General features: G+C 45.6%; 1 protein-coding gene across 2 annotated transcripts in view; it reads left to right on the top strand.

Moving 5' to 3' along the window:
* The window catches only part of LOC124615533 (V-type proton ATPase 116 kDa subunit a1), a 656,071-nt gene that overhangs the window by 267,907 nt on the left and 360,910 nt on the right, over nt 1-27,254 (top strand). For both annotated transcript variants that reach the window (XM_047143497.1, XM_047143496.1), the window contains exon 3: nt 21,942-22,008. The gene's annotated coding sequence lies outside the window, so the exon portion shown is untranslated. The remainder of the gene's footprint in view (nt 1-21,941; nt 22,009-27,254) is intronic.

Genomic DNA, 27,254 nt, shown 5'->3' with positions numbered 1-27,254 from the left:
TCGGGAGGCCAAGAGAAAATGAAGCCTGGCTTTGTGCTGCCGTCCTTTGGACAGTTGTAATAGAATCTTCAGCAGTTGGTCACCTCGCACGATCCTATCAGAGGTGGGAGGGTTGCAGACAGGAAAGAAGAATGAGGAGGGCAAGGTGGTGGAAGAGGCGAAGAAGGAACGAGACGAGTAATACGAGGTTTTCGAGTTGGAAAGAAACTACACTCCTGGAAATTGAAATAAGAACACCGTGAATTCATTGTCCCAGGAAGGGTAAACTTTACTGACACATTCCTGGGGTCAGATACATCACATGATCACACTGACAGAACCACAGGCACATAGACACAGGCAACAGAGCATGCACAATGTCGGCACTAGTACAGTGTATATCCACCTTTCGCAGCAATGCAGGCTGCTATTCTCCCATGGAGACGATCGTAGAGATGCTGGATGTAGTCCTGTGGAACGGCTTGCCATGCCATTTCCACCTGGCGCCTCAGTTGGACCAGCGTTCGTGCTGGACGTGCAGACCGCGTGAGACGACGCTTCATCCAGTCCCAAACATGCTCAGTGGGGGACAGATCCGGAGATCTTGCTGGCCAGGGTAGTTGACTTACACCTTCTAGAGCACGTTGGGTGGCACGGGATACATGCGGACGTGCATTGTCCTGTTGGAACAGCAAGTTCCCTTGCCGGTCTAGGAATGGTAGAACGATGGGTTCGATGACGGTTTGGATGTACCGTGCACTATTCAGTGTCCCCTCGACGATCACCAGTGGTGTACGGCCAGTGTAGGAGATCGCTCCCCACACCATGATGCCGGGTGTTGGCCCTGTGTGCCTCGGTCGTATGCAGTCCTGATTGTGGCGCTCACCTGCACGGCGCCAAACACGCATACGACCATCATTGGCACCAAGGCAGAAGCGACTCTCATCGCTGAAGACGACACGTCTCCATTCGTCCCTCCATTCACGCCTGTCGCGACACCACTGGAGGCGGGCTGCACGATGTTGGGGCGTGAGCGGAAGACGGCCTAACGGTGTGCGGGACCGTAGCCCAGCTTCATGGAGACGGTTGCGAATGGTCCTCGCCGATACCCCAGGAGCAACAGTGTCCCTAATTTGCTGGGAAGTGGCGGTGCGGTCCCCTACGGCACTGCGTAGGATCCTACGGTCTTGGCGTGCATCCGTGCGTCGCTGCCGTCCGGTCCCAGGTCGACGGGCACGTGCACCTTCCGCCGACCACTGGCGACAACATCGATGTACTGTGGAGACCTCACGCCCCACGTGTTGAGCAATTCGGCGGTACGTCCACCCGGCCTCCCGCATGCCCACTATACGCCCTCGCTCAAAGTCCGTCAACTGCACATACGGTTCACGTCCACGCTGTCGCGGCATGCTACCAGTGTTAAAGACTGCGATGGAGCTCCGTATGCCACGGCAAACTGGCTGACACTGACGGCGGCGGTGCACAAATGCTGCGCAGCTAGCGCCATTCGACGGCCAATATCGCGGTTTCTGTTGTGGCCGCTGTGCCGTGCGTGTGATCATTGCTTGTACAGCCCTCTCGCAGTGTCCGGAGCAAGTATGGTGGGTCTGACACACCGGTGTCAATGTGTTCTTTTTTCCATTTCCAGGAGTGTATTTGAAAGCAAGCAAAGCTACAAGGATGGGAGGTGGACTCAACAAATGGTATATTGAACTCTGAATGCTTGTTAACTGTAGTCCGATTATAATTACTTGATAGTTGACACTTCACGCGTTCGAGCGTATTTCCTCCAAAGAGATTGGTTCAAATGGCTCTGAGCACTATGGGACTCAACATCTGAGGTCATCAGTCCCCTAGAACTTAGAACTACTTGAAACCAAACTAACCTAAGAACATCACACACATCCAAGCCCGAGGCAGGATTCGAACCTGCGACTGTAGCGGTCGCGCTGTTCCAGACTGAAGCCCCGAGAACCGCTCGGCCACATCGGCCGGCTTCACACCTGTTATTGTCCTTCAGTCACCAACGTTGTTTACAACTCATTGCCAGCGATGTGGAAGGCGTAGTATACCGTTAGCAGAGCCTGCTGTGTTGATGGTGCGAATGGAGCGGTCGAATTTCTGGAACAGTTCTGAAGCGAATGTCACGAAGCCAAAACTGAAACGCCAATCCAACGAATGGCGTCATTATGGGTCGCCGCGAAAGTCGAATATGCGTCAGAGCCCCAGTATGATGAAAGTTATGGTGATTCTCATGTACGACTGTGATGGTGTTATCCTAACGTATTACGTTCCTTCACGGCAGATCTACATCTACATTTATACTCCGCAAGCCACCCAACGGTGTGTGGCGGAGGGCACTTTACGTGCCACTGTCAGTACCTCCCTTTCCTGTTCCAGTCGCGTATGGTTCGCGGGAAGAACGACTGTCTGAAAGCCTCCGTGCGCGCTCTAATCTCTCTAATTTTACATACGTGATCTCCTTGGGAGGTATAAGTAGGGGGAAGCAATATAGTCGATACCTCATCCAGAAACGCACCCTCTCGAAACCTAGCGAGCAATCTACACCGCGATGCAGAGCGCCTCTCTTGCAGAGTCTGCCACTTGAGTTTATTAAACATCTCCGTAACGCTATCACGGTTACCAAATAACCCTGTGACGAAACGCGCCGCTCTTCTTTGGATCTTCTCTATCTCCTCCGTCAACCCGATCTGGTACGGATCCCACACTGATGAGCAATACTCAAGTATAGGTCGAACGAGTGTTTTGTAAGCCACCTCCTTTGTTGATGGACTACATTTTCTAAGGACTCTCCCAATGAATCTCAACCTGGTACCCGCCTTACCAACAATTAATTTTATATGATCATTCCACTTCAAATCGTTCCGCACGCATACTCTCAGATATTTTACAGAAGTAACTGCTACCAGTGTTTGTTCCGCTATCATATAATCATACAATAAAGGATCCTTCTTTCTATGTATTCGCAATACATTACGTTTGTCTACGTTAATGGTCAGTTGCCACTCCCTGCACCAAGTGCCTATCCTCTGCAGATCTTCCTGCATTTCGCTACAATTTTCTAATGCTGCAACTTCTCTGTATACTACAGCATCATCCGCGAAAAGCCGCATGGAACTTCCGACACTATCTACTAGGTCATTTATATATATTGTGAAAAGCAATGGTCCCATAACACTCCCCTGTGGCACGCCAGAGGTTACTTTAACGTCTGTAGACTTCTCTCCATTGATAACAACATGCTGTGTTCTGTTTGCTAAAAACTCTTCAATCCAGCCACACAGCTGGTCTGATATTCCGTAGGCTCTTACTTTATCAGGCGACAGTGCGGAACTGTATCGAACGCCTTCCGGAAGTCAAGAAAAATAGCATCTACCTGGGAGTCTGTATCTAATATTTTCTGGGTCTCATGAACAAATAAAGCGAATTGGGTCTCACACGTTCGCTGTTTCCGGAATCCATGTTAATTCCTACATAGTAGATTCTGGGTTTCCAAAAACGATATGATACTCGAGCAAAAAACATGTTCTAAAATTCTACAACAGATCGACGTCAGAGATATAGGTCTATAGTTTTGCGCATCTGCTCGACGACCCTTCTTGAAGACTAGGACTACCTGTGCTCTTTTCCAATCATTTGAAGCCTTCCGTTCCTCTAGAGACTTTCGGTACACGGCTGTTAGAAGGGGGGCAAGTTCTTTCGCGTACTCTGTGTAGAATCGAAATGGTATCCCGTCAGGTCCAGTGGACTTTCCTCTGTTGAGTGATTCCAATTGCTTTTCTATTCCTTGGACACTTATTTCGATGTCAGCCATGTTTTCGTTTGTGCGAGGATTTAGAGAAGGAACTGCAGTGCGGTCTTCCTCTGTGAAACAGCTTTGGAAAAAGGTGTTTAGTATTTCAGCTTTACGCGTGTCATCCTCTGTTTCAATGCCATCATCATCCCGGAGTGTCAGGATATGCTGTTTCGAGCCACTTACTGAGTTAACGTAAGACCAGAACTTCCTCGGATTTTCTGTCAAGTCGGTACATAGAATTTTACTTTCGAATTCACTGAACGCTTCACGCATAGCCCTCCTTACGCTAACTTTGACATCGTTTAGGTTCTGTTTCTCTGAGAGGTTTTGGCTGCGTTTAAACTTGGAGTGAAGCTCTCTTTGCTTTCGCAGTAGTTTCCTAACTTTGTTGTTGTACCACGGTGGGTTTTTCCCGTCCCTCACAGTTTTACTCGGCACGTACCTGTCTAAAACGCATTTTACGATGGCCTTGAACTTTTTCCATAAACACTCAACATTGTCAGTGTCGGAACAGAAATTTTCGTTTTGATCTGTTAGGTAGTCTGAAATGTGCCTTCTATTACTCTTGCTAAACAGATAAACCTTCCTCCCTTTTTTTTATATTCCTATTAACTTCCATATTCAGGGATGCTGCAACGGCCTTATGATCACTGATTCCCTGTTCTGTACATACAGAGTCGAAAAGTTCGGGTCTGTTTGTTATCAGTAGGTCCAAGATGTTATCTCCACGACTCGGTTCTCTGTTTAATTGCTCGAGGTAATTTTCGGATAGCGCACTCAGTATAATGTCACTCGATGCTCTGTCCCTACCACCCGTCCTAAACAGATCGTCACTGTTCAGTATTATTGTTCGTTTTTGGAGCATCACATGAGAGCAGCTTTGCGAAAGAAACGGCGACACTTCCTGCGCAACCCACCCATCATTTTGCACGACAATGTGCGGGTGCATAAAGCTGTGGCTGCTCTGTTCGGTAGATGGGACTGGGAAGTACTGTACCATCCACCATACTCCCCGGACTTAAGTCCTTGTGACTTTGATTCCGAAGATGAAGGAACTACTTCGTGGCATTCGCATCAGAATTTCCATTCGCACCATCAACACAACAGGCTCTGCTAGCGGTATTCTACGCCTACCACGTCGCTGGCAACGGGTTCAACACATCGCTGGTGACTACTTTGAAGGACAGTAACAGGTGCAAACATGTACCTCTGCTGTATCCGTTGTGAATAAATAGTTTGGACAGGAAGAGAATAGAAGCTTTCGAAATGTGGTGCTACAGAAGAATGCTGAACATTAGATGGGTAGATCACATAACTAATGAGGAGGTATTGAATAGAATTGTGGAGAAGAGGAGTTTGTGGCACAACTTGACAAGAAGAAGGGACCGGTTGGTAGGACATGTTCTGAGACATCGAGGGATCACCAATTTAGTATTGGAGGGCAGTGTGGAGGGTAAAAATCGTAGAGAGAGACCAAGAGATGAATACACTAAGCAGATTCAGAAGGATGTAGGCTGCAGTAGGTACTGGGAGATGAAGAAGCTTGCACAGGATAGAGTAGCATGGAGAGCTGCATAAAACCGGTCTCAGGACTGAAGACCATAACAACAACAACAACAACAATTTAAGTTTCAACCCAAGTACAAAGCCTCGCCACTTCCCGTAGTTGAGGGTACAGCGCCGCCTTTGAGAAGCTTACCCAGTATGTGTACGTCATTGATTCTCGATGAGCGGTGGAGTTGTAAAAGCGCTTTTAGAGTCCGCTCATTCGACTTCCCAGTCCGCCGTTTCCAGCAGAACCGCTGTTGAGAATATAGGGCAGCAGACGTTGCATCATTCCGTCCTGAATTCAAGAGCCTGTCGAACGGTCGATGCTAGTCCTAGGTAGAGAGAGGCCCCGTTGCCCACATAACCCAGTGACGAGACACGCAATCATGTTTACAACTGAGTCAATCCGTTTGCTCGAAATGACGTCGCTTTGAAGCCATTGTGCAACTTTTATGTGTCTTCGTCCGCAGCAGCTTGCGCCTTGTGACGTTGCTTTCGTGTGAAAATTGCATGCTTCTCCGCGTACTGCTACGTGCGTGGCACTACCGCTACGCAAATTTTATTACAGGGAACCTTTCTCATTCTCATGACTCATTCTATTTTTCTCGTAACCTCACTCTTTTCTGGTTTCGCGTTTCCTCTCTGACAGTATCCGCGCAGGCAACGACAATATCTAAACTTTGCAGTTCATTTAGTGATGTTATTGAGGTCTTCAGTCCGAAGAATGGAGAAGTTGACCTTTTCGCACTAGTCTTTATTGTGGAAGCCTCTCCAAATCTGCAAAACTACTACAACCTACATTCATTTGAACATGTGTTGCAAGCCTTGCTCACCCTCTACAGTTTTTACCCCCCGCACTTCCCTCCATATAACACAGAACTCAACAATATCTACATAGACTTCCAGCAGGCTTCGATAGTCTAAATAGGAAAGAGATGTTAGAAGATGTAAAACTGTTTGGCACACCATTCAAATATATTTAGATTATTAAAGCAACCTTGGCAGGTTCCAAGCCAATGGTGAGAGTGGATGGGGAATGAACCGACCGTTTCGGTATCAATAAAAGAGTTAGACAAGGCGCTTTGCACAGCGGTTTTCAATTTGCCCTTAGAAGCAAATATACGGAAAATGCAGATCTCTGGACACGTAGATACAAGAACGGCATACTTGGCTGCATATGCTGATGACATTGCGGTTATTAGTAAACGATGGATTTTATTGAAGAGAGCAGTGGTAGAATTGAAAAAAGCCGCATAGAATAGGAGACCGGAAATTAACGAATCCAAAACTAAATACATGACGCTCTATAGAACAGGGAACAACAGTTACCTAGATAACTTGTCAGCAGCAAGTTATAATTTTGAGCATGCAGAGGATTTTGAACACATAGGGGCTAACATTAAGAAAGTAAATTCCATATCCACTGAAATAAAATCCCGCATTTTGATTAGTAATTGGTGTTATTATTCATTTAAAAAGCTAGTGACATCTAACTTGATACACCGAGAGCTCAACATGGCTGTATAGGAGTTTACGATTAGGACAGTAGTTACATAAGGGTTTGAATCGTGGACGCTAATTAGCAGTGATGAACAACTCACAGTATTTGAACGAAAGAACACTACGAAATTTTATGGAGGGATCTGAAATAATCATGGTACCTAAACAGCAAGAAATAATTATGAGTTGGATCATCTCATTCTGTAAAGGTAATTAAAAGTAAAAGAATGGCCTGGCTGGGACAGGTCCTAAGGATGGAGGACACAAGAACTACAAATAAGGTCTTCCAGTCGAAACCGAAAGGAAGGAGATTAAAAGGAAGATCACGCAAGCGACGGCTGGACGACATGGAAGAAAACAGCGGAGTCCTAGGAATCAGATGAAGAAGGTAATAAACGAGAGGGCAGAATGGAAGGAAATTGTTAAGAAGACAGAGACCTACGCAGGGTCGTGGAGCCACAAGAAGGAAAAAAAAACCTCCCTTCATTACCAAACTATTTTTTGATGCCTCAGGATGCTCGACTACTCGCTTCTTTGTCAAATCGCGTCATAAATTTCGTTTTCTCTCACTTCAGTTCAGTACCTCGTTTGGTACTGGTTCTACCCATCTAATCTTCAGTGTTCTTTTATAGCACCAAATTTCAAAAATATTTTCTTCCTCTCAGAATCGCTTTAGTTTACATTTCACTTCCACAGAACGCTATATTCCATAGAAACACCTTAATAAAAGACGTCCTAACTCTTGAATTAATAATGGATGTTACCAATTTATTTTACAAGTGCTTTTATTGCAATTACCAGTCTGCATTTTATATCCTCTCTACATTGCCCATAATCAGGAATTGTCCTGCCCTATCAGCACGACTTCTGCTACTTTTAATTTTTTATTTCACTCGGACAAACAGAAAAAAATTGGTTCTCATATGACGTGCGTGTGCCAAAGGCCACTCGCCTTCTAAAAGTCACTTCCGTTTCCGTTCATAGTCTTGTATGAGGATTTCCGTGAAAGATTCCTGCTGGAAATTCAGGGCGACGCTTTCAGGCGTTGTACTGTGACAACATTTTGGAAAGGACTATGGAGGGCCGCAAAAAAGCGGCCATACTGAATATATTTCAATTTTCAATAATTTACTCATGGTTTCCTTTCCTCCACGTTTTTGTGATTTTTGCGAAACCAGTAGCGTCATCTGTCAAAACTGTGTGTGTTGAACATGTCGGAATTCTTTCCTTGGGATGTTTTACGCCAAAGAAATCAGCAAACAAACATTTAAAAAGGTCTACAAAATATTCTCTTTGGTGGTTCGACCAGAGATTTGGAAATTGCAGTTAAGAACTCCCACATATGTGCGTTTCTGGTTATTTGACATCGTAATGAATGTTCTTACATAACAGGAAGCTCTGATAGTGCTCTGACGTCGAAGTGTACATTGGAATAATAATTAAAAAAATCGACTACTAGCCGGCCGCGGTGGTCTAGCGGTTCTAGGCGCTCAGTCCGGAACCGCAGGACTGCTACGGTCGCCGGTTCGAATCCTGCCTCGGGCATGGATGTGTGTGATGTCCTTAGGTTAGTTAGGTTTAAGTAGTTCTAAGTTCTAGGGGACTGATGACCACAGATGTTAAGTCCCACAGTGCTCAGAGCCATTTTGAACGACTACTAGCTACTAACTTGTAATCGATGCTGTCATATTACTAATTTTATTTTACATTTAAACATGGGCAATAGATACGTTTCGTGCGACAGGCTCCCAAACGTTTATGACTCACAAGTTTAATTCAGCCATCCCTTAAACTGAACTGAAATGAACACCATTGTCAAGCATTTTGCGAAAACTCAAGCTCGGAAAGTAGATTTTCTGTTTTTTTTTTTCTAACTTACAAAACTGAATGACTATATTGTTTGGTTTTGAGGGGATATAAAGAACGAAAGTTCTGCTAAATGTTTGTCTCTGTAAATCGTAAAACAAAAATATTCCGGTGTATTTTAGCTGTATTATTTAATCAACGTAACTGCAGCAGTGCTGCTGGGTGCGCCACAGTAGTGCTCGAACCCCGGCGACGTGGAGGCAAGGTCTGTTTCAGTTACTGGCTGTTGTACACCGAAAACGGAGAACACTGTGTGACAGCTAGGAAATAGTTGTACCTTGAAGTTTGTATGTGAGAACAGTTAATTGACACATTTTCGTGTAAATATTCAGAACTCGGCTGGTGTTTTTGACCTAAAACACTGGATGTATATGGTGTTTCTGAAGGTGACGTCATCAAGAAAGATTTTGTTGCCTGCTAGCCATGATGCTCATAAAGCTGACAAGGGTCGCTAAGGGCGACTACTCTGTCATCAAACTTACAATGCTTTGTCGTAACTGTCTTTTCGTGTCTGCCTGTGGCAACTGTATCTAGCACATTATCCTTTCTGTTGATAAATCTCTCTCTCTCTCTCTCTCTCTCTCTCTGTGTGTGTGTGTGTGTGTGTGTGTGTGTGTGTGTGTGTGTGTGTGTGTCAAAGAGCTGCTGAATCCCAAACAACTTCGTGTGGCCGTTCGTTTGAAGTCGCACAATTCTGTCTGTCGGTACTAGATTGCGACACCTGGCATTTAAAGATCGTCTGATGCGCATTCGTGGAGCATAAACACCATTTCGTTGGTAACGGCTAGCCGGAAAGACTTACTTCTGACGTCAGTCTAGTGTGGCGTAAGACGTCTTTCTTTTGTTTCTAATTTTACACAGAGAACCAACGAATGCGCTCTTTCCAGGTTTTCAGAGCCGATTTCCGAAAGAAACCTGGAAAAAAGAAGCCCTTGGAAATACAAATATATAACACTGAAACATAACAATTCGGTCACGGTTATGTTGGGGATCGATACAAGAAAATGAATAAACGAAATAAAGGTAGAAGGTATGAGAAAGATGATTTTTCTACTCACAAGGAAACCGTTCGAACTTCCACTTTGCGATATGATTCATATTGACGAGCTGTTTGGAGCTCGGATTGAGCACACACGAAAAGACGGTCAGAAATGAAAATACAAAAGCACGAAGCATGCTGCGAAACTCACTTGGCTTATTTGGTGGTTTTCGTATTTGTACCTGTGTATCACGAAAATATAATAAACCACATTACAGATGTTTCGAAAACGCGTCATTTGTAGTTCGTTTTGTTGTGCTAAAGTGATGGGAAATGTGACATTGCCGTCTGGGCATGATATCAGTAAATCTTACCTTGGAGTTAGCTTTTCGCATTATTTAGTAGTTGATTATGAATAGGAAAGGAGACAGAGTGGGTGAATTTACCAGAGAGCCATAACAACATAGTTCCGATCGGTACATGCCGGCCGCGCGGAGTGGCCGTGTGGTTTGAGGCGCCATGTCACGGATTGCGCGGCCCCTCCTGCCAGAGGTTCGATTAACGCAAGTTACTTTAAGTTAGTTTAAAGTAATGTGTAAGTTTAGGGACCGATTACCTTAGCAGTCTGGTCCCTTACGAATTCACACACATTTGAAAATTTGGTACATGCCGCGCCGACCGGTGTGGCCGAGCGGTTCTAGGCGCTTCAGTCCGGAACCGCACTGATGCTACGGGCTTGGATGTGTGTGATGTCATTAGGTTAGTTAGGTTTAAGTAGTTCTAAGTCTAGGGGACTGATGACCTCAGATGTTAAGTCACATAGTGCTTAGAGCCATTTGAACCATTCTTGGTACATGCTGCAGTCTTCCCCAGTATGCGAACCACGAGCCCGCCTGCTCACGGTTGTCCTCAAATTATGAGGGACGTTTGTTGTTTTCTGAAAGCAGGTTGGTTTTATTCAGGATTCCAATGAACTATATTATTCCCCAATCTTTTGGCTACAAAACCCTATTTTTTCAATGCGGCGGCCTAACGCCACTTGTGTGCCCGCATGGTACCACTCTACTGCCCGCCCGGTTAGCCGTGCGTTCTAACGCACTGCTTCCCGAGCGGGAAGGCTTGCCGGTCTCTGGGACGAATCCTCCCAGCGGATTACTGTCGAGGTCCGGTGTGCAGGCCAGCCTGTGGATGGTTTTTAAGGCGGTTTTCCATCTGCCTCAGCGAATGCTGGCTGGTTTCCCTTACTCCGACTCAGTTACACTATGTCGGCGATTGCTGCGTAAACACTGTGTCCACGCACGCGTGCACCATCATTACTCTACCACACAAACATTGGGGTTACATTCGTCTGGTGTGAGACGTTCACTGGGGGCCCATTGGGGACCGAACCGTGCAGTAACCCTGGGTTCGATGTGGGGCGGCGGCGGTGTGGTGTGTCGACTGCTGTAACCTGTTGTGGGGTTGTGAACCACTGAGGGCCACGGGGGGGGGGGGGGGGGGGGGGCGACGACGACACGAAGCCCCTCTGTCGATTCTTGGTCCCCAGTTCAACCCCAGTTCAATACAATAGAATACCACTCTACGGGTCGACATCAGAGCCAACGTGTTGCTCCATCAGTAACCTCCCCATCATCTACGTAATGATCTACTCGGAGTCCACCCTTCATTGGACCAAACAGGTGGAATTCAGAATATACGAGGTCCGAGTTGTAGGGTGGTGGATTAGGAACAACAGTCCCATGACGTTCTGTGGGTCCCTCTCGGGTGCGCAGACTTCTGTGAGTCCTTGCGTTCTCATGGAGAAGGAGAAATTCGTTTGCATTTCTGTGTCCACGTACACGCTGAAGTCGTTCCTTCAGTTTCCTGTGGGTAGCACAATAAACTACAGAGTTGATCGTTGCCCCATGAGGAAGAACATCAAACAGAAGCGATGAACCCATGTTTCATCGCCTGTCACGATCAGTCTCGTAACGCGTAAGCAGTTCCACACAGATGGTCCTTCGTTGCTCCTTATGCTCTTCTGTTAGGCGACAAGGAACCCAGCGGAGGGACACCTTTGAGTATATCAACTGGCGGACGAGTGTGTCAGCACTACCAACACACATGTCGAGGTGAGCAGCGAAATGTTCGAGTGTGGTCCATCGATCACCTCGAATGAGAGTATCCGCACGTTCCAACATTGCAGGTGTCTCGGCTGTTTTCGGGAGGGCGGCGGTTCAATCCCGCGTCCGGCCATCCTGATTTAGGTTTTCCGTGATTTCCCTCAATCACTCCAGGCAAATGTCGGGATGGTTCCTCTGAAAGGGCACGGCCTACTTCCTTCCCCATCCTTCCATAATCCGATGAGACCGATGACCTCGCTGGTCTCCTTCCCAAAACAAACAAACCAACCAACCATCCATCTCAGCTGTTGTGGGGCCGACCGGTACTTGGGAGATCGGACAAGTTTGCGCGACCATGGTGCGATGATGACAGACGCCTCACCCAACGACTCACCGTGATTTTGTTCATTGCTAGTTCCCACTAGCTAGTTCCCACTAGCGCTTCTGAGTATCTGCGATGCTCTGGTTTTCCGCCAAAAGAAACCGAGCGACAGTTCTCTCATTGGAATGCCGCTACAGTCGCCATTTGAAGGCTATGTTAACGTCATCAACTATCATGAAACTATGGATGTTGGAGCGGGAATATTCCTTTATGTCCCATAACAAATTTTGCATTTTTTCAACCGGAACTGTCCGAGTAAAAATAATGTTGCATTACTTATTGAACGCCTCTCTTAGTTCCGTCGATTTTGTTTTTAAGAGCTATGTGTTTTCTATCGGCAAGGAAGTCCTGAATCTAGTCACAAATCTGGTCAGATACTCCGTAAGCTTGTATTTTGTTCACTAATCGATCGTGCGGAACTATATCAAAAGCGTTTCTGAAGTCAAGGACAGTCGGGAGCCGCGTGACCGCTACGGTGCAGGTTCGAATCCTGCCTCGGGCATGGATGTGTGTGATGTCCTTAGGTTGGTTAGGTTTAAGCAGTTCTAAGTTCTAGGGGACTGATGACCTCAGCAGTTAAGTCCCATAGTGCTCAGAGCCATTTGAACCATTTGAAGTCAAGGAACTGAGAACGAAGTACATATATCTGTTTCTTAAAATTGGTCTCCCCCAGTGATTGATTCGATTCAGGTTCCTGTAACAACTAGTGGTTAGACCGATCACAAATTTCAGGCTTCTTACGCTAATTTCAAATCTTTATTTCCTTTCGCGTTCAACAGGCTATTGAGCTGAGGGTATAAGATTTCATTACAGTTACAACTCCTCTTACTGTCAGTATTAATCAGTTTCAGCGACTGACGAGAACGCCACGAGTCGAGGTAGAACAGCTTCGCCGCGTGGTGGCACGGATTTCGCCCGGAACTTCGGCTTCCGTGGGAGCCTAATCTGGCGTGCTCACGAGGTCGCTTGGCTCTTGTCAGTTGCTTACAGGTAAACAAGCGCGCGTTTGTTTGGTCTGGTAAAACGGGCCGTGCTGCAACCTGGCTACAGTTAAATCTGGAGCGCGCAGGTAGGAGGTGGGTGGGTGCGTTCTGTACTAGCCTTTCCTAGCGCCGTCTGCTCTTTCTTAACTGGGCGCTGCTTCCCGTCCAGACCGTGACCTGGGCATCAGCTTCCCCTCCTACTTGCAGGCGTAATTAATATTGGCCTCTAGCTTAATCTGCATCTAACATTTTAAAGAACATAGTTCTTATTATAGGAAACGGCGATCTATAATTCTTATAAATAAAATGGAAGCAGTCTTGATCGATCAAGACTGCTTCCATTTTAATTATAATCTGCATTGCAATAAGGCTACTGTGCAATTCACCACCAAGTGCCTAACAGAGGTGTCATCGAACAACTTTCAGATCATTTCTCTACCTTTCCAATCTCTATTGGCACGTAGAAAAACGAACTCGTAAATCTTTCCGTCAGAGCTCTGATCTCTCATACTTCATAGCGTTGGTCATTTCCCTCTTTGCTGATGAGAGACCATAAAACATCTTCCCAACCGGAGGAGGAAGTCGAAGTCTCTCGCTGCAACGAGAAACACCTGTGTTTCAATGATTGCCGCCCTATCTCGCGAATCATATCGGAAGCATTCTCTCTCCTTTTTCAGCTGCTCTTATTTGAACGTTTTCGATGTGCTCCGTCATTCCTGTCTGGTAAAGATCCCATACCGCGCAGTAACACTCCAGAAGAAGACGGACAACACACTGTAGGCAGCCGTTTTGGTATACCGGTAGCATTCTGTTCTGGCAATAGAATCTTAGATTCGCCTTACACACAACATTTTCTGTGTGATACGAGGGTGAGTATCAAAGCTGTATCACTTTTCAACATAATCTCCCGCACGCTCAGTGCAAGTCCTCCAGCGCTTACAAAGTGCATAAATTCCTTTAGAAAAAAATTCTTTTGGTAGTCCGCGAAACCACTCATGCACGCGTGGCGTACCTCTTCATCAAAACGGAACTCCTTCCCTTCCATTGCGTCTTTGAGTGGTCCAAACATTTGGAAATCACTTGGGGGCAAGGTCTGGTGAGTATGGTGGATGAAGAAGACACCACAAAATGCAGGTCTGTGATTGTTGCAAGTGTTGTACGGGCAGTGTGGGCCCTTGCAATGTCATGTTCCAAAAGGACACCTGCCGACAGCAATCCACGTCGCTTTGATTTGATTTCAGGCCGCAGATGATTTTTAAGGAGATCTGTGTATGATGCACTGGTGACAGTGGTCCCTCTAGGCATGTAATGCTCCAAAATGACGCCTTTTTCGTCCCAAAAGAGAGTCAGCATAAGTTTCTGTTCGAAACTTCTTTGGTTTTGGTGATGAGGAATGGCGCCAGTCCTTGCTCGCTCTCTTCGTTTCTGGTTGATGGAAGTGAACCAGGGTTTCGTCCCCAGTAACGATACTTGCAAGGAAGCCATCACCTTCTCGTTCAAAGCGCCGAAGAAGTTCATAAGCATAAACACGTCATTCTCTCATTTCAGGAGTCAGCTGCTGTGGCACCCATCTTGCAGACACTTGAGGAACTGGAGCACATCATGCACAGTGTGGTGTGCTACCCATGACTAATCTGTAAACATTCTGCAATGTCATTCAGTATCACTCGGCGGTTTTCCTTCACTATGGCTTCAACTGTTGCAATGTTCTGTGGAGTCACAACTCGTTGTGCCTGACCTGGACGAGGAGCATCTTCCACTGAAGTCACACCATTTGCGAACTTCCTACTCCATTCGTAGACTTGCTGCTGTGACAAATATGCATCACCGTATTGAACCTTCATTCGTCGATGAATTTCAGTAGGTTTCACACCTTCACTACGCAAAAACCAAATAACAGAACGCTGTTCTCCCCTGGTGCAAGTCGCAAGTGGGGCGGCTATCTTTATACTGATACTGCGACGGTATGTGTGCATCTGCACTATGCTGCCGCCTACAGGCCATAATGCACGCTGTTTGTAGCACGCTTACCAACTTACAAGATAACGGCGCGAAATTTGTATTTGTTACTACAAATTCAAGGTTTTCATTTGACTCACCCTCGTAGTTCTAATTTACATTTTTCGTTACTGTAATCCTTAGGTATGTAGTTGAATTGACAGCTTTAAGAGTTGTGTGATTTATCGTGTAACGGAAATTTAACGGATTCCTTTTAGTACTTTCAGTATATTATTTAGATTCAGTTTCCACTTTTCGCAGCATACAGATATCTTGTCTAAATCATTATGAAATTGATTCGATCTTCTGAGGACTTTAATAGACCGTAACCGATAGCGTTATATGCAAACAGTCTTGTCATATAGTCTCCTAAATCGTTCATACAGGGCGCCTCAAACCTTTTTGGCATAATTGAAACAGATGATAGTTGGTCCACAACCGATTATATGGAGATAGAGAACAAATGGTCGGAAATGCATATTTATTGTGTTACGGACATACACTGTTCATAGGGAACAACACGGATATAGCTTATAGTAACAATTTCCAGAGCGACGACCACCAGTTTTGATGCATCTGTTGCAACGGCACATGCAGTTCTGCCGCACTTTCGCAAAGATCCGGGGTGCCTGTTGTACACTGGAACAGACAGGGAGTGATAAACAGCGCACATCCCTGATCACCAGACAAAAACATGGTTCAAATGGCTCTGAGCACTATGGGACTTAACATCTGTGGTCATCAGTCCCCTAGAACTTAGAACTACCTAAACCTAACTAACCTAAGGACATCACACACATCCATGCCCGAGGCAGGATTCGAACCTGCGACCGTAGCGGTCAGCGGTTCCAGACTGAAGCGCCTAGAACCTCACGGCCACACCGGCCGGCGATCACCAGACAGACAAAGCTTAGCTCATGGCGTACGTGTCACGTGGCGACCGCATACATCACACCGGCGCATTGACCTGTGCTGCTCGCACACCTCTATCCCTGCTGTCAGTTATCCTTTGCAACAAACAGCTTTCGACGTGCCCATGGTGAGGTTTGTTAGTTACTGCATACAATATATGATCTGTGGTTAAAAATCGAACGTTACTCGTTACGATAGTTGGCTGACATGCATTACATGTACGATGCGGCAGGATGTAATGCTCTTCAACAATTCTTTCCCAACAGGTTTCGTCCTAATTGGAAGAGGTTTATCTTCGTGGATATCATCTTAACGAGAGACGGGGTCGTTCACGCTTCAGAGAAGCGGTCAAGGTTTCCGCCGAAGACTTGTCCGAATAGCAGACTCTACTTTGAGGAGATGGCGTTGGATCGCATGGCTGATCACTCAGCAATAAGCACCCGTCAGCTTGCCCGTGAAACGCACACGTCGAAGGATGCTGTGTGGGGAATACTGGGGGAACAGGTATTACTGTTGTGACTTGGCAAGACAGCCAAGTCACTAAGGAGATAGCCGAAAGGCACGCGTTTAAGCTCACGCAGGCTGGCGTGAGGTCTGGAACAGGTCAGGGATATGAGACTAGCAAACATAGCACGTATCTGTTGGATCCATAATTGGTGAACATCGGTCTGACGGTACATGCATCACAAGATAAATAGCAAATGATAATGGCGCCTTGCTAGGTCGTAACAAATGACGTAGCTGAAGGCTATGCTAACTATCGTCTCGGCAAATGAGAGCGTAATTTGTCAGTGAACCATCGCTGTACAACTGGGGCGAGTGCTAGGAAGACTCTAGACCTGCCGTGTGGCGGCGCTCGGTCTGCAATCACTGACAGTGGCGACACGCGGGTCCAACGTATACTAACGGACCGCGGCCGATTTAAAGGCTACCACCTAGCAAGTGTGGTGTCTGGCGGTGACACCACAATTACACCCCTGTCATAAAGAATGTGTGCAAGCATTGTAACCAACGGATTTTAGCCCCGCGTTCACTTTTGTCAGGGGTTTTTCCACTGCAGTGCTGAACTCCGTACAGTTTGTATTGTTCTGGAATGAGGCCTTATTCATCCGTGATGGTGTTTTCAACAGCCATGTCTGCAGTGAGGACAATGGCCACGACGGAAACATCGGTGGCCACCAGCAACGATTTTCTGTTAGCTGGGGAGGGGGACCTTATTTGCTGCCTCGCCAATTCACAGGTCCACCTTACCTCGTGTTCCTGTGAGGTGTGCTGCCACAGTTCTTGGAAACTGTACCACATGTTGTCTGCGAAAGGATTTCAACGCGACCGTGCACCAGCCTACTTCGATGTTAATGTTCACGAGCACCTCAACAACAGGTACTCTCGTCATTGGATTGGAAGGGGAAGTCCCGTGTCATGGTCAGCGTAATCGGCTGATCTCACATCTCCGGACTTTTTCCGCTGGCGTTACGTCAGCTCGTAGGTGTATGAAACCTTCGTAGGAACGGATGAAGAACTGCTTGCTAGGGCCCAAGCTGGCTGTGTCCTGGTACAACAGACGCCAGGGATCTTAGGGAGAGTGAGCAGAACTTCATGCGCCGTTCCCAAGCATGCGTTGAAACTGGCGGTCGTCACTTTGAACAATTACCATGAGCTTCGTTGCTGTTATGTGTTGTACACTGTGTACGCCCATGACACAGTGACTAAGCATTTCCCACCATTGGTCCGTATCTCAATATAATCACTTGTGAACTCTATCACCTGTTTAAATTTGACCCAAAAGGTTTGAGACACCCTGTATAGATTAGGAACAAAAGAGGGGCTTTTATACTTCGTTGGGGAACGGCAGGTATCGCTTCTGTTTGATTCGATGGCTTTCCGTCAATTACTAAGAAAGGAAGCCACAAACCCATTCGCACAACTGAGACGATACTTCACAGGCATGCGATATGATTAGAAGTCACTTGTGATGAATAATGTCAAAAGCTTTGTGAAAATATAGAAATACGGAACCAACATGAGATCCCCTGTCAATAGCAGTCATTACCTCGTGAGAATAAAGAGCCAGCTGTCTTACACAAAAGTTATATTTTCTGAATACTTACGGACTACATGTCAGTTAATCGTTTTTTAAAGTAATTCAGAATGTTCGTACGCAATATATGTCCCAAAATCGTACTGCACATGGAGTCAGTGGTATGAATATGTAAGTCACCGAATTAGTTGTTTTCTTTCTTCTATACTGATCTGGCCTTGTAACATTAACCAAAACGGCCTTGCTGTGCTGGTACTGCGAACGGCTGAAAGCAAGGGGAAACTACAGCCGTAATTTTTCCCGAGGACATGCAGCGTTACTGTATGATTATTTGAAAGGAGGATATAAGATGAACATCAACAAAAGCAAAATGAGGATAATGGAATGTAGTCGAATTAAGTCGGGTGATGCTGAGGGAATTAGATTAGGAAATGAGACACTTAAAGTAGTATAGGAGTTTTGCTATTTAGGGAGTAAAATAACTGATGATGGTCGAAGTAGAGAGGATATAAAATGTAGACTGGCAATGGCAAGGAAAGCGTTTCTCAAGAAGAGAAATTTGTTAACATCGAGTATAGATTTAAGTGTCAGGAAGTCGTTTCTGAAAGTATTTGTATGGAGTGTAGCCATGTATGGAAGTGAAACATGGACGATAACTAGCTTGGACAAGAAGAGAATAGAAGCTTTCGAAATGTGGTGCTACAGAAGAATACTGAAGATAAGGTGGGTAGATCACGTAACTAATGAGGAGGTATTGAATAGGATTGGGGAGAAGAGAAGTTTGTGGCACAACTTGACTAGAAGAAGGGATCGGTTGGTAGGACATGTTTTGAGGCTTTAAGGGATCACAAATTTACCATTTGAGGGCACCGTGGAGGGTAAAAATTGTAGAAGGAGACCAAGAGATGAATATACTAACCAGATTCAGAAGGATGTAGGTTGCAGTAGGTACTGGGAGATGAAGAAGCTTGCACAGGATAGAGTAGCATGGAGAGTTGCATCAAACCAGTCTCAGGTCTGAAGACCACAACAACAACAAACAACAATAACATATTGGTGTTACCTGTGCAGCTTTACAGTCCGTAAGTACGGATCTCTGCACGAGAGTGTGGTTGGATGTAACTGCTAAATATGGAGCTCTTATATCAGCATACTCTTGAAGGAACCTAATTCATGTACAATCTCGACTAGAACGTTCGCCTTTATTGAGAGATTTAAGAATCACTGTCAGTCTGATCGAACTGCAAGTAGAAATTAAGAAAACGTGGGGAGATTTCTTGGCTAAGTAAATAAGTCATTGACATTGCGTAAAACCCTGAGATACTCAGTTTGTGCAACTTAAATGAATGGCACAATGCATTTAAGTTGTATAGGGCCAGAAGTCACAGCGCGGTCGACAGAATGTCACACACGATAATTATTGAAATATTTGAGGAATGAAGGCGGGTGAAAGAGAGATTCTGTCAAATGATGATAGGGCAGCAATATTAGCGTTAGCTGATCGACATCGTGGATGACTCTGATGTTCGGTTGCAATCCGGCCTGACATCAATGTAGTATTTATCAGTCAATTTGTAGCGGTGAAAGTGCAACAAGAGGTTTCATAAACTGTTAATTGCCGCGCGAACCGTGGCAAGGCGCCCCAGGCCACGTGGCTAACCCGCGGCTTGGCTCTGCAGAATCGATGGATAAGTTTTCATCCCTGACAACGACAATCAATATTAAGTTTTATCTCTGACACGGATTGTCTCTGCTGATCGGCTGTGGCCAGAGGTTCTAAGCGCTTCAGTCCGGAACCGCGCTGCTGCTACGGTCGCAGATTCGAATCCTGCCTCGGGCATGGATGTGTGTGATGTCGTTAGGTTAGTTAGGTTTAAGTGGATCTAAGTGTACGGGACTGATGACCTCAGATGTTAAGTCCCATAGTGCTTAGAGCCATTTGAACCATCTGCTGATCACGTGTAAACTAGACCATGCCCATATTACACAGTTTTTAAGTCGCTCTCCGACGTCCGACTCTGTCAGTTTACAAGACTCAGCGTCGCCATGAGCATCTCCGAAATGTCCAGCGCAGCTCTGTACAAAAAGTCAGGAACCGAAAAGTTTCTTGGACCACGGCCGCACAACCAAGCACCACCAACTTTAATATTTGACCAGTTAAGAACATGACAAGTTCTCTTGTATGAATGCGTGTTGCATGTGTCAGGATTACTGCTTCTCCCTGATTGCTCACTTGTCATTATTCTGTACTGCCGTGTGGTCTACAAAGCAGCAATGGGACGCAAGGAGATTAACACGATGTTCGAATATCGACAACTTGTTATCTTTCTCCGTGCTGAGAAACTGTCGTAGAACACTTGGTAGTTTTCTGAGTATTCTCAGAAGTGCAGTTTTTGATGGTACGTGACGATATGCAAAACAGGATCGCATAGCATTTATGTCTCAAAAAGGGCTGCTCAGGAAGCTAAATATAACAAAAGGCGATCAATCAGAAAAAACTGAGAGTAATCGTCGATTAAGTGTTTCTAAAACTGCAAGCCACCTCCTGCAGGAACGTGGTAAGCAAATATGTGAATCAACCGCCCAGACGCTTATCATATAAGTAGGGTGCAATGGAAGAGTGGCAAGGAAAAAGATGAACGAAGGGAAACTGCAACACTTCGGAACATACCACGTATACAAAGGGTCAGAATGATCGATACGTGTTTGTTGATGAAAATAGATTCAACGCCTTTTCTCAGGACATGGGAGATCTATGGAGTGGCGAAAACCAAATGTCGATCTGCAGGCTGAACATTTGCAACCCACTATAAAATATGGCGACGGGAATGTTTTGGCATGGGGCTGTTTTCCGTCATTAGGTGTACGAGTGAGAACTTGCGAAGACACCACGTTAAACAAGGAGCGTTATCTCAACATCCTGAAGCAAAATTAGCACAGAAGTGCGAAAAAGTTTGGGATTAGATCTACATTCAGATATTTCAAAGGCAAAATGATCCTTTACAAAGGAACGGCTTGTTCATCACCATCCAAAAGCTATTCAGGTACCACCTAAGTCGCTAGACTTTCACACCACAGAAAATTCATGGCACGTAGTCTGTAGAAGGGTCAGGAGAATTCCAGTCAACTCTAAAAAAAATACATGAAAAAGAAGTTAACGGAAGAATGGAAACCAGTTATTTCTGAGTTAGCCACGAAACTATCTGGTAACATCCTCCCTTCTTGGGTGTCAATAATCTTGCTATTACCGTTTGTGTTACATTTTCCTTTTAGCGTATGAAATAAAATTTTAACGTTCGGTACTTACGTAAACTGCCAAGTATGTCTTTTCTTGTTCCCATTGTTTAATTAAGTGGGTAATTCCCCCCCCCCCCCCCCCCACCAAAAAAAAAATAAAATAAAAATATTAAGTGTCGTGTAATATTTTGTGTAATGTAATATCTTGTATAGACACCTTTTATTAACCTGACACGTTCCACATCATTACGAAGTGTCGTATTCATGATCTATGGAACAAGTACTAATCTAATCTAACCTCTAATGATATTACACACCAGACATGGCTGCAGGCTTCATTTACTCGGTGTTTCGCCTGTCACAAAAGGCATAACGTCCAATTTGCATAATTGCAGCACGTTCACCTTCATTCTCGAATGCTGCATACTGTCTGTGTTGTATTTACACCAAATACGTTTTACAAGTGTTGTTTTGTTATATTTCGCCAACTACTTTCAGCTACTACTTCTTGTATAATCATAGCAGCGTTGATATTTGTAGAGTAATTATAGAGTTGTTGTCTTACCTGTTTGTTTATACCAAATGTTTAATTCTTTTCAGGTGATAAAGAGGTCTCGACGGCAGTCCTTGGTGTTGCAACTGTTTGTTGTAGCGTAACACCTGAAGCGTAAGTACTTTCTAAACGACTTACTATCCACAGAGATTTGTAGATTTATCTTGACAAAAATGTACATATTGAAAACGCAAAGTCCAGGAAGTTCAACAACTGTAATCGCGCTGAAGAAGTATAGAATATTGTGGAAGGAGAAAGGAAGGTAGGTTAACGTACCGTCGACATAGAGGTCATGAGAAGCGGAATAGTTGTTCGCCCCTTTGAAGTTGGTAGAAGGTATGACAGAAGGGGATTTTTAGTCCTGATTCTCCAGAATAAGTCTCCAGTGGTAAAAAACTGCGACACATCACAAGATTCACTGCGGAATATTTACCAGATTGCTTTCTGTAAGTGGGCCAAAAGTCCAGTGGCTGCTTGTCGCTCTCACACTACTGTAATAAATTTCCGCACAGAATTTTGTAGTCAGTGGAAGATGATAGCCAGTACTTTCGAGACGTTCTCTTTCAGGAAAATGACGAAGGTTGTTTATTTTTGAGGATAAAGGCAGCAATCAAGAGATCATTACAGTTAAATTTTAACCACGATCGTATTGTTGGTAGTCTGTGGAGAAAGCAAATGTACACCTGCTCTTGTCGACAGACAAAAATACACTTTCTAACAAAAGAGAGAAGCACCCGTAAGATAAGGAGGAGAGTTCAGTGGTTGTTATTTCAGTGATTAAAAGATCGTGTCAGAGAAAGAGACCACCTGTCAACACGAAGTAGCTTACCCTCTGGCCTGAATGCATGCGTTGTTTCGATTGGGGAAAGTGTCGTAAAGTCATTGTAGCCTCTCAAGAGACAAGGTGGCCAACAATTGTTGTGACACGTCCTTGATATCCTGGATTCTGACACGGGCGGAACTGACGTCCGACCTGGTCCCACACATTTTCCACCGGGAACACATCAGGGGATTTTGTTGGCTGCAGGAGTACTTCAAAATCACTCAGATGTTTACAGACACACATGCCATGTATATACGAGTGTAAGTGAGATGTTTAGGTTTTTATGTTGGTAACGCCACGTAGCGCTCTGTGTGAAAATCACTGACTGTGCTGTGTTCAGTCTGTGGCTGGTTTGCATTGTTGGAATATTTGCTATTGTAGTGTTGGGCAGTTGGATGTTAACAGCGCGTAGCGTTAAGAAGTTGGAGGTGAGAGAGATGGCGGAGTTTTGAGAGCGGATGATCTGGACGTGCGTCCGTCAGAAAGAGTAACTTTGTAAAACTGGATGTCATGAACTGATATACATATTATGACTTTTGAACACGATTGAGGTAAATACATTGATTGTTGTCTATCAAAATCTTTCATTTGCTAAGTATGCCTAGTAGTCTTTAGTAGTTAGAATCTTTTATTTAGCTGGCAGTAGTGGCGCTCGCTGTATTTTAGTAGATCGAGTAACGAAGATTTTTGTGATGTAAGTGAATGATGATAGGTATAGGTAATTGTTAGTCAGGGCCATTCTTTTGTATGGATTATTGAAAGTCAGATTGCGTTGCGCTAAAAATATTGTGTGTCAGTTTAGTGATGATCAGAATAAGTAAAGAGAGAAATGTCTGAGTACGTTGAGTTTTGCTCATCTGTTTGAAAATCAAATAATGTAAGAGGTTTACCAGCACCGTCGTTCATAATTTTTCCAAGGGGACGTTTCACGAGCAATGTACTGTTGAAAAATAGCAACACGGTGAAGTCGCGTGAGTAGAAATGGTAATGAGCGTACGGCATTGTGGGCCGGGAGTCCCCCATTCGGGGAAGTTCGGCCGCCGAGGGCAAGTACTTATTGCCTTCGACGCCACATTGGGCGACTTGCTCGTCGGAGAAGGGGATGAAATGATGATAACACAACACCCAGTCCCTGAGCGTAGAAAATCTCCTGCCCCAGCCGGGAATCAAAACTGGGCGCCCTGGCATGGCATCCCACCGCGCTGACCACTCAGCTAACGGATGTGGACGCATGAATAGAAGTAACGCAGAAAGATACAGGATGTCCGTGACGCGCCGTTATGCCGTCATTTTCCCCAATCATTATTATTTGTGACCTGAAGCCATATTCCGTGGCTTCCTAACCATAAAGCCAGGAATAACGCCACTGCGCCTCTCGAAGACATTGGTAGGATGTGATGTCTAACCCAATCTCCTCCATACTCGCTGACGACAGTCATCTGGAGTAGTGCAGAATCGCGACTCATCGCTGAAAAAGGCGACGCCATTCATCAGCAGTCCACGCTTCCTGATTACGTCACCATTCCAAATACACCCGTTTGTGTTGTGTTAACAGCAGCGTACGCATGGGACGGTAATTCCCTCGTCCAGCTGCTACTAGTGTCCGATCAGTGGTATGGGATGATACAGAATGTTGCAGTGAGTGGATCACGTGTTCTCGGACGACAGGTGCACACTTGAAACGATTACAACGTTCTTCGTGTCCAGTGTGGTGATGGTCAATTCCGGCGGCCAGAATTTCTCGATCTCAACCTTGACGACCAGTATACCTGGCCTCAAGTTCCAATCCGAGCCACTGTCGCATTCGAATGCGCCATGAAATAGTGATATTGCGCGATTCGGCTAGCCACCGAAATGATCAACTATGACATCCCTTTCAGCTTATTGTAGGTGCTGACGTCGCTGTCTCTCACGAGAAGGTTGGATGACCCTACCCATAATGTTCCAAACGTTCTCAGCTGGGGAGAGATCCAGCGACTTCGTTCAGAAAGGTAGTGTTTGGCAAGCACGAAGACAACCCGTAGAAACTCTCGCCGTTTGCGGCGGTCGTTATCATGCCGAAATGTAAGCTGGGGATGGCTTACTATAAAGGACAAATAAAAAAAAAAAACGCGGTGCATGAGTATCGTCGACATACCGCTGTGCTGTATGGGCGCCGAGGATGACAACCAAAGGGTTCTGCTATGAAATGAAATAAAATGGTACCCCAGTCTATCACGCCGTATGGCGGGCGCTGGTAAGGTTGATATCCCATAGCCGTGCAGGGCGTCTCCAGACACTGCTTCGACCTGGAATCCCATTGAATGGAGTAGAATTGTCTTCAGGGACGATGGAGTAGAATTGTCTTCAGGGACGAGTCTCAGTTCGAAATGAGTCCCGATGACCAGCAGAGACGTGTCTGGAGGCGCCTCGGACAGCAATGGGATACTAACTGACTGTCGTCCACCATACGGCCTGACAACCAAGAGTGACGGCTTGAGATGCCGTTTCTTTTCATAGCAGGACCTTTTCGGTTGCCAACCGCGGTATCCTTACAGCATAGCGAAACGTCGACGATTTTCTATGCCCCATTTTGTTGCTGTCCGTGGCAAGCCATCCTGACCTTACATTTCAGAAGATAATGTCAACCCGCTCGTGGCTAGAGTTTCTACCGCTTGTCTTCGTACTTGCCACATCCTATCTATCTTGCCCCATCCTGTCTATCTTGCCCCATCCTGTCTATCTTGCCCCATCCTGTCTATCTTGCCCCATCCTGTCTATCTTGCCCCATCCTGTCTATCTTGCCCCATCCTGTCTATCTTGCCACATCCTGTCTATCTTGCCACATCCTGTCTATCTTGCCACATCCTGTCTATCTTGCCACATCCTGTCTATCTTGCCACATCCTATCTTGGCGAAAAGGTTGCCGTATCTCTCCCCAATTGAAAGCGTTTGGAGCATTATGGGCAGGGCCCTCCATCCAGACCGGCGTTTTGATGATATAACCCACCAATTGGACTGAATCTGGCACGATGTCGCTCAAGACAACATCTAACAACTATGTCAATCGATGTCAAGCCGAGTAACTCTTGCTTAAGGCCTACATGTGGACCAACGCATTACCTGCTTGCTCAGTTTGTGAAGCTATTTCTCTTGCATGAAACATCCATTTTATTCTGAAATTGTAATCATTTGTCTGTCTGTGTATGTACATTACATGGACCGATTTGCGTCCCATTCGGATAATTTTCCTTCGTGGCGCGTCTTTTTTTTAAGTGTATTTGTGCTGGGTATTACTTCGTGCCGCCCGTTGTGGCCGAGCGGTTCAAGGCGCTACAGCTTGGAACCGCGCGACCGTTACGTCGCAGTTTCGAATCCTGCCTCGGGCATGGATGTGTGTGATGTCCTTAGGTTAGTTAGGTTTAAGTAGTTCTAAGTTCTAGGGGACTGATGACCTCAGAAGTTAAGTCCCATAGTGCTCAGAGCCATTTGAACCATTTTATTACTTCGTGGTTACGAAGACACATGGTAATATTTTAATTAATACCTCGAAAAATCAAATTGCTAGCATGAAACTCAATGATACAGGTATTCTTTCAACGCGGTGCACTTTTGCCACCCGTGTCTGAGTTGACAGAGGAATTTGCCTTTTGGCTTCTCAGGAAACGTTTCTGCTCGAAAATCACTATGTCGTAATTCTGGAGAATGCGTCCACGCAGTAATTTCTTCATCCAGAAAAGGAGGAACTAGTCACTGGGTGCTGTGTAGAAAATGCAGGGGTGAGGCAAAACTTGATAGCACCGTGAGTGAGTTGAGGAGTTGTCGTGTAGCAAAAGCACCTCCTGGAATAGCTTACCTCGACACGTCGTCTTAATTGACTCCAGTAAACTCGTTAGGAGATTCCAGTAGTATACTGAGACAGTTAGCCACAGCGGACGCGCCTCACTTGGCGCCTAGGTACCTCGCGGCTCGCCAGACGACACACCTTCCTAAAGAAACGGGTGTGAACCAACGAGATGGGCCGCACCGAGTGCTGGCTACCCCTAGACGAACGGCAGTGTTGGCTCTTACCGGTATGTCGCCTTCGAAGTTCATACTACCCGATAAAGGCTGCTCATTACGTCATTTCCTCTACCATGGATGACGAAGCTTAAATATCGGCAGTTTTCGATAGGGAAGTGACGTCTTGAACCGATTAAAGTTCTGCAACAATTAAATTTTGAATTTTGCATCACAATATAAAATTTTGCAAAGATGGAATTTCAGCTATATTTGGCATCAACTGTGCAGGAACAGAAGAACGTCATTTTAGCTTCTGTCAATGTATTGCTCCAGTGGTGTTCATTAAAATTTTTTTTTTCTGAAGGTCCAAAAACCGGTCACCTTTGCTTGTAGACACAGTGGAACGCATTTTTCTGTTTATCCTCTTTGGTACAGACGTGTGAACTATCTAAGGAACACAAGGCCATTCCGGAGACTGAACGTCTTCAAACAACGGTACCACTTTTATCTGTTGTTGATTGGCTTTAACTTCCTAAAATACTGCCGGCCGAAGTGG

Source organism: Schistocerca americana, chromosome 5, assembly GCF_021461395.2.
Source record: "Schistocerca americana isolate TAMUIC-IGC-003095 chromosome 5, iqSchAmer2.1, whole genome shotgun sequence".
NCBI classification, from domain to species: domain Eukaryota; kingdom Metazoa; phylum Arthropoda; class Insecta; order Orthoptera; family Acrididae; genus Schistocerca; species Schistocerca americana.
Note: the sequence above shows the minus strand (reverse complement) of the source record. Positions and strands in the feature narration are given on the sequence as shown.